Genomic DNA, 8711 nt, shown 5'->3' with positions numbered 1-8711 from the left:
AGCTGCTGGAATGAGACCGGCCTTGAACCTGGTCTGTAGAGAGGAAACAGTGAATTCCCAAGTGGGTTCTTAAATTGATTTGTTTCTGCTGAGGGAAGCAGCAAGCCTTGTTTGATTACTGTGTTAGCCAGAGAGAATCACTGTCCTACGCTAAAGCTTTCTGCACAATCTCATCAAAAAGTGAAGCGGGTGAAAGATTCACAGCCTATTCTGGGTAGTCTTTTGTCTGAAATTGGGGCAAGCAATATACATTTATCCAGCATCTGCCTAGGAAGCAAATTTCAGTTAACTGGGATAACCCCAGATATTGAAAACACATAGCTTTCTTTTCACCTGCACAATATAGGTTTGCTTATAACCATTAATTCTGGAGAGGCGTAAGGTTGTTGTAAATCTCACTCCAGCTTTTTTGCATCTAGAGATACTAAGATGTTCTGAACCAGATTTGCTCAGTTACTGAAAGTCGGTACCACCAATAATTGCATTCAAATCTGGGTGTTTTGAATTCCAAGCCATTCCCCTCCACGAATCTCATAAATGGTTACTGACCAACAGTGTGTTTATCTACTAAGCCTACAAAGATACAACAAAGATGTTCTCAAGTGGCTCACAAAAGATGTGTTATCTCGCCCACCCTCATTCCTTACCAAAAGATATCACAGAGTCAGGCATGAAATGACAGGAGAGAAAATTTAGTCTATCCCCGATTCACTTTGTCTAAGATCCAGACTAACTAAGGCCACACTTTTTAAAGAGCCAGGACTAGAATCCAGGTAGATCTTCCTCCAAGTTCTTTTAGACAGCAGTGATTCCTACTTCTCTGAAGATTCCAGTTAGAAGGAAGTTAGCCTGAAGTGGAAGTCAACAACACCCCTGGCCAAGAATGGTTACAATGTGGGTAGTGGAGACCAGGTTAGGCTGCCAGGGAGAGAGGTCAGGCTCTTTTATCACCTAATGCTGGCACGATTCATGAAACTGAGTCTTGAGGGCCTTAGGAATGTTTGTTTTGGTCGTATTTCCCCTGGAGATGGAATTCTTTGCAAAAAAAATTTGTCTCAAGAGGAACCTGGCATTTCCTGAAGCTGATGCTTCTCATGTCTCTTACTTTACATCTTTTGCTTTCTTCTAGCTTGGCAGTTCCCAACCTGCTGTAAGTGCCCTGAGTTGGACCAACAGACTTCTACTAGCGGGTGCTACCAGCTTGTCGCTGGCCTGGTTACATGGTTCTAACTGCATCCGTCCAGCTTTGGCTGTGACTTTCACTCACATCCTTCTTAGTTGCTTCCACCGCTGCTCTGCTATCACAGTTTTATTATATTGTTTGTTTTTTAATTAATTTATTTATTGTGGTTGTGCTGGGTCTTCATCGCTGCACACAGGCATTCTCTAGTTGCAGTGAGTGGAGGCTACTTTTCTCTGTGCTATTCGGGTTTCTCATTGCTGTGGCTTTTCTTGCTGCAGAGACCAGGCTTTTCAGCACAGACTCAGCAGTTGGGCCCCATGGGCTTTAGTTGCCCCAAGGCATGTGGGATCATTCCCAGACTATGGATTGGACTCATGTCCCCGGCATTGCAAGGCAGATTCTTATCCACTGTACCATCAGGGAAGTCCTCACAGTTCTCATAAGTAGAAGTCATGAAGGCAAACAAGTACAGAATACTCAACATTTCCTTCCCACTAACACATATTCCTTCTTTCATGATGTCAAAACTGAATATCCTCTCGGCTCTCCCTTAAATAATAGCATTTGTTGAACATGCTATATCCCAAGCATTGTGCAAAGCATTTTACAACGTATCAGCTCAGTTGACCCCATCAGAGATGCTCGTGCATGCATCAGGGTCAGTCCTCATTGGATTCCAAATGTTTCCTGAGAGGATCAAAGGCAGGATGGATAGAAAATGCAACACTCCTAGGTAGGGTGACCAGCCATCCCACATTTCCCAGTACTGAAGGAGTTTCCTGATGCAGGACTTGTAGTGCTAAAACCAAGATGACCAGTTCACCCCGCTCTGAGGAAGAGCAAAGGTTGCTGCCAGCTATAATAGTTAATTCCAGATATATTATTCTTGTTGAGATTCAAGATGGTCCTCTGACATCCAGAGTGTATCCTTAATTTTTTAAAAAAATATTTGTCTGTGCCAGGCCTTAGTTGTGGCATGTAGCATCTTTAGTTGCAGCATGTGGGTTCTAGTTTCCTGACCAGGGATTGCACCCAGGCCTCCTGCATTGGGAGCACAGAGTTTTAGCCACTGGGCAACCAGGGATGGCCCTTGAGTCCTTAATTTTTATGTCACATGAACAAAAAGAAACTTAAACTCATCCAAGAAAGCAGAGTCTTTCTTCTCAATTTATTAGAGGAGGAATATAGCAATGCACTGAAACTCTTAGGATATAGGCAGACTTGGATTTCCAAAACCCTGTCTTGCTAATTAGCAGTTAAGTGAACTTGGGCAAGTTGTTTTATCTAATTTTCAGTTTCTATAAACGAGGATAATAGGAGATACCTCATTGGGTGGCTATGAAGATTAAACAAGTTAATGAAGCATATATAGCTCACAGCACAGTGGCTGGCAAAGTGAGCAAATGTCAGCCATTATCACTAGGATATGGGAGGCGGGTGGGATGGTGAGATGAGAAGCCATCCCATCTGCCAAAACCTTTGTCTTCTATTGAGTGCTCCTTGGAGTAGACTCACTCGGATCTTCCCCAGAGCCACTTTTCCTTATTCTGTACCTGTTTGTCTTAAGAGGGACTCCCCTGGTGGTCCAGTGGCTACTTCTGCTTTATTGACTACACCAAAGCCTTTGACTGTGTGGATCACAACCGACTGTGGAAAATTCTTAGAGATGGGAATACCAAACCACCTTACCTGCCTCCTGAGAAATCGGTATGCAGGACAAGAAGCAATAGTTAGAACTGGACATGGAACAACAGACTGGTTCCAAATCAGGACAGGAGTACGTCAAAGCTGTATATTGTCATCCTGCTTATTTAACTTACATGCAGAGTACATTATGCAAAATGCTGGGCTGGATGAAGCACAAGCTGGAATCAAGATTGCTGGGAGAAACATCAATAACCTCAGATATGCAGATGACACCACCTTTATGGCAGAAAGCAAAGAAGAACTAAAGAGCCTCTTGAAAGTGAAAGAGGAGAGTGAAAAAGTAGGCTTAAAGCTCAACATTCAGAAAACTTAGATCATGGCATCCGGTCCCATCACTTCATGGCAAATAGATGGGGAAACAATGGAAACAGTGAGAGAATTTATTTTAGGGGGCTCCAAAATCACTGCAGATGGTGACTGCAGCCATGAAATTAAGAGATGCTTGCTCCTTGGAAGAAAAGCAATGACGAATATAGACAGCATATTAAAAAGCAGAGACATTGCTCTGCCAACAAAGGTCCTTCTAGTCAAGGCTATGGTTTTTCCAGTAGTCATGTATGCATGTGAGAGCTGGACTATAAAGAAAGCTGAGCACCAAAGAATTGATGCTTTTGAACTGTGGTGTTGGAGAGGACTCTTGAGAGTCCCTTGGACTGCAAGGAGATCAAACCAGTCAATCCTAAAGGAAATCAGTCCTGAATATTCACTGGAAGAACTGATGCTGAAGCTGAAACTCCAACACTCTGGCCACCTGATGTGAAGAACTGACTCATTGGAAAAGACCCTGATTCTGGGAAAGATTGAAAGCAGGGGGAGAAGAGGATGAGATGGTTGGATGACATCACCAACCTGATGGACGTGTGTTTGAGCACGCTCCGGGTGTTGGTGATGGACAGGGAAGCCTGGCGTGCTGCATTCCATGGGGTCGCAAAGAGTCGAACACGACTGAGTGACTGAACTGAACTTGTCTTAAGAAAAAAAAAAAAAATCACAAAAGCCAAGCTTTGCTTGATGTAATAAAACCTTTCTAAAGAAAATAAACTATATTCTTCCAGAAAAGAAAACCCTCTTATGCTGCTGGTGGGACTGTAAATTGGTGCAGCTACTATGGAAAACAATAGGGAGATTTCTCAAAAACCTAGAACTAGGGCTAACTAGTTTCTTATCTTGAGGATAAGTAAAAAAAAAAAAAGAAAGAAAAAAGCACTAATTTAAAAAGACATGCACCTTAATGAACACAGCAACATTTTTACAATTGCCAAGGTATAGAAGCAACTTAAGTGTCCATCAACAGACGAATGGATGAAGATATGGTATATATACCCAGTGGCCTACTCAGCCATTAAAAGAACAAAGCCTTGCCATGTGCAGCAACATGGATGAACTTGGAGGACATTATGCTAAGTGAAATAAGTCAGAGAAAGACAAAACACTGTATTTCACTTACCTGTGGAATCTTAAAAAATACAACAAACTAGTGAATAAAGAAGAGGCAAAATCACAGATCTAGAGAACATATCTGTGGTTACCAGGGGTGAGACACAAGTGGGGAAGTGCAAAATAGCAGGTAGGGGATAAAAAAAAGTTTAGGTCTTCCCACGGGGCACAGTGGCAAAGGGTCCACCTGCCAATGCAGGAGACCCCAGAGACGGGTTCAATCCCTGGGTCAGGAAGATCCCTTGGAGTAGGAAATGGCAACCTATTCCATTATTTTTACCTGGAAAATTCCATGGACAGAGAACCCTGGTGGGCTGCAGTCCATGGGGCCACAAAGAGTTGGACACCACTGCATGCATTAAAAAAAAGGTTATTATGGGGTTATATGAAATCACCTGTTGCAAAACTTTTGAAAAGTATAAAGCACTATAGAATTTAAAGAATCTTTTGTTTAAAAAGTTGAAAAAAATCCTTCTTTTTCCTTTGGAAAATAGTATTTATGGAACATTTACAACAAGCACTGTAGGAATCACTTTACAACCCATTGACTCACCTAATTCCCACACCATATGATCCGCACACTGTTACTTCTGTTTGAAGATGAGGCTCATGAAGCTCAGAGACCTTAACTTGCCCAAGGTGACCTAAAAACACCAGGCCAGTAATCAAAGCCAGTCTGTCCAGTTCTGAGCTTGCTTGTGTACCTAAGCAACTGTACTTTGAGAAGGAGGAAGAGCAAGGCTCAAGAAGATTTCAGAAGTGACCCCAGTTAGGTCCTAAAATATGAACAATCACCAAGTGGGGCCATTCCAGATGGAGAGAAGAAATGTAAACACATGGTCAGAACTGCAAATCCCTTCACCTTTTCTTCTCTAAAGGTGGGAATGAGGATTCAAGTGAGAACTTGGAATGCCCCAGAGGCCATTAGTTCATCCAAAATTCACTTGCCACTCTCCTTCGCCCTTTTCTCTTTTCTCCCCATTTTGATTCCGTCTAGCCAAAGCTATGGTTTTTCCAGTAGTCATGTGTGGACGTGAGAGTTGGACTATAAAGAAAGCTGAGCGCCAAAGAATTGATGCTTTTGAACTGTGGTGTTGGAGAGGACTCTTGAGAGTCCCTTGGACTGCAAGGAGATCAAACCAGTCAATCCTAAAGGAAATCAGTCCTGAATATTCACTGGAAGGACTAATGCTGAAGCTGAAACTCCAATACTTTGGTCACCTGATGCGAAGAACTGACTCATTGGAAAAGACCCTGATTCTGGCAAAGAGTGAAGGCAGGGGGAGAAGGAGACGGCAGAGGATGAGATGGTTAGATGCTATCATAGACTCAACGGACATGAGTTTGAGTAAACTACGGGAGTTGGTGATGGAAGGGAAGCCTGGCGTGCTGCAGTCCATGGGGTCGCAAAGAGTCGGACACGACTGAGCGACTGAACTGAACTGAACTGAACTGACTGACTTTTCTGGTCCCCTCGGTGCCTACCCAGGATAAACGTAATGGAGGTGTTCCTAGCAGAGGGAGCTGGAGAAGGAGGCGCATATGTGTAGAGAATGAGAGACCTAGAGTATAGTTCGCCCTCTTCTCACACTTAACTCGCCTACGCTGTCCTTCCTGCGGGATTCTGAGCCCCACCATCCGCGGACACCGACCACTGCGCCTGCGCTGGTTCGCCCTTCACTCTATCCCTACGCGAGAGGGGCGGGGCCGGAGCCCGGGAAGCGGCGGTAGGCTGGGCCACTGTTCACCAATAGAAAAGAGGAACCGAGGGCCACGTGGCCATAAGAAAGCCAATCACATTTGCTACTGAAATCCTCCATCCTGGAGTGTGGCCTGCGAATCGGCAAGCCTGCGAGCACATGATCACGTGATCAGAAAAGGTAAATATGGCCACGTGGTTTTTCTTCCATTGCGGCAAACGGTTGCGTCTTATTGTACCTTCAGTGAAAGACTTTAATGAACGTGTGTGACGTGCCAAGCTCTGTGAAGATACTGTAGCTTCTGAGATATACCTAATCCTGACATGGCATTACTCTCGGTCCAGTTTATGTATTTATTCATTTAAATCATCCCAGCCGTTGTGTTTCCGGTATTTCGTTTGCTGTAGTGAGCACCCCGCAGATGCTCATTAAGATATTTACAGGAATATGTTACAGGAGTTCTCACTCCCCCAACCCTTGGGATAATAAAAAGAGGTGGGTTTTTACGTAAGAGGGTATTTTTAGAGCCCAGCTTGAGTACTCAGGGGAGTCTGTTGTTTATCAACTGAAAAAATTAGGAATCAGAAACAGTCCTCTAAAATCTTATTTTTCTTTCATCCAAACAGGGACTTGCAGTTTCCTTCCATTGAAAGACGATATTTATAGGGACTTCCGGAGTGGTCCAGTGGTTAAGACTCCTCCCTGCCAATGCAGGGGCCACTTGGTTGAGTCTCTAATTGGGTAACTAAGATCCCTCAAGACAGGCAGCTAAAAAAAAAAAAAAAAAATGACTTTTACAGTTCTTTGAAGGCCGAGGTCAGGTCTAATTTAATTATTTGTCCCTTGCAATGATACTGTAGGACAGTATGTATAAAATAGACATTCAACCTAAATGATGAATTTCCTTTTGAAAATAGTCCCATTTTTGCCTGCGGAAAGGTGCTGAGCACTAATGACCAACACTTCATTCAGCATTCAGCAATTATTCATTGAGTGCCCTATATATCAAGTACAGTACCAGGCAGATAGAGATATGAAAGTGATTAAGACACGTCACTCTACCTTCAGCAATTCACGATGTGATGGCATTTTCCCTCTAAATGACCATATTTGGGTTCCAGTGTCAGCTATACCATCTATGAGAGGGTGACCTTTGACAGATGACTTGCCTCTCTGAGTCAGTTTCTTCATCTGTAAAATGGGGAGGTAATAATACCTTCAACTACAGAGCTGTTGTGAGGGTGAGGAGGTAATTGTGCAAAATGCATGACACAGTCTGGAAGGTAGAACATAGCATATGTTACACATCATATGCCAGTTTGACAAGCAAGGGGGAAAGAAAGTCTCAGAGAACACTAAACTGATGGCAGCTACTAACAATAAGTCTTCAGGCCAATCCCAGATACATTGTATCCTCAGCATTTTGTGCAGTGTCTGGCCCAGAGTGAGTATTGAATAAATATTCTTTGAATGGAGGAATGAAATGAAGGAGGAGTTGGGACCAAAGACAAATCCACATGCACTCCTTTGCTGCCTACCACACACCCAGTAGTGTGTATTCTATTAGTCTCCAGTATATTCTGTAAAACTGCTCAGTCATGGCTTTTCATAGTCCACGTGGTCCTTTCTCATCTTTGCTTTTCCAATTCAGTTCTCTTCTGTGCCCTTCTCCACTCTCTCTGGTGAATTTCATTGCCAGTGTAGTAATAAACTTTTGTAGAGAAACTTGGCTGAGTAACTTAGTGGTTAACAGCTCAGGCATTATCAAGGAGACTTAAATGCTTCCTAAGTTGCCTCAGTCGTGTCCGACTCTTTGTGACCTTATGGACTGTAGCCTGCCAGGCTCCTCTGTCCCTGGCATGGGTTGCTATGCCCTGCTCCAGGGGATCATCCCGATCCAGGGATCAAACTCGTGTCTCTTATGTCTCCTGCCTTGCCAAGCGGGTTCTTTACCACTAGCACCACCAGGGAAACCCACCAAAGAGACTCATCTGGTCAAATCCTGACTCTGCCATTTGTGTGATCTCAGGCAAGTGACTTGACTTACCTGAATTTTTAGTTCCTCACCCATAAACTGGAGGCAGGTGTATAGATCTCACAGAACTGGTTTGAACACTTAGGGAGATGAGACACGGAAAACGCTTAGCACAGTAATATATAGTAAGTGCTCAAGAGGTTGAAACTATTATTGTTAATTATATTTTAAGACTACAATGTAAAAAATCAGCTTGTACAAATTCCTTCTCATCTTCCTTCTCTCAGAAACCCCTCACACCCTCCTTCTCTCAGAATTCCCTCTCACCATCCCTCCCTCGGGCTTCTCAGGTGGCACTAGTGGTAAAGAACCTGCCTGTCAGTGCAGGAGACAGAAGAGACTTGGGTTCTATCCCTGGGTCGGGAAGATCCCCTGGAGGAGGGCATGGCAACCCACTCTAGTATTCTTGCCTGGAGAATCCCATGGACACATGAGCCTGACGGAGGGTCTCGAAGAGTCAGACACAACTGAAGTGACTAAGCACACGTGCATTCCTCCCTCCCTCAGAATTCCCTCTCATCCACCTTCTCTCAGAATTCCCTCTCACCCTGCTTTTCTCAGGAATCTCTCACATCCTCTCTCACTCATTTCTCTCTAACTGTACTCTCAGAATTTCCTCAGAATTCCCACTCAGATTCCCACTCAGTTT

Source organism: Dama dama, chromosome 5, assembly GCF_033118175.1.
Source record: "Dama dama isolate Ldn47 chromosome 5, ASM3311817v1, whole genome shotgun sequence".
In the NCBI taxonomy this organism is placed as follows: Eukaryota; Metazoa; Chordata; class Mammalia; order Artiodactyla; family Cervidae; genus Dama; species Dama dama.
This window is presented reverse-complemented; position numbering follows the sequence as displayed.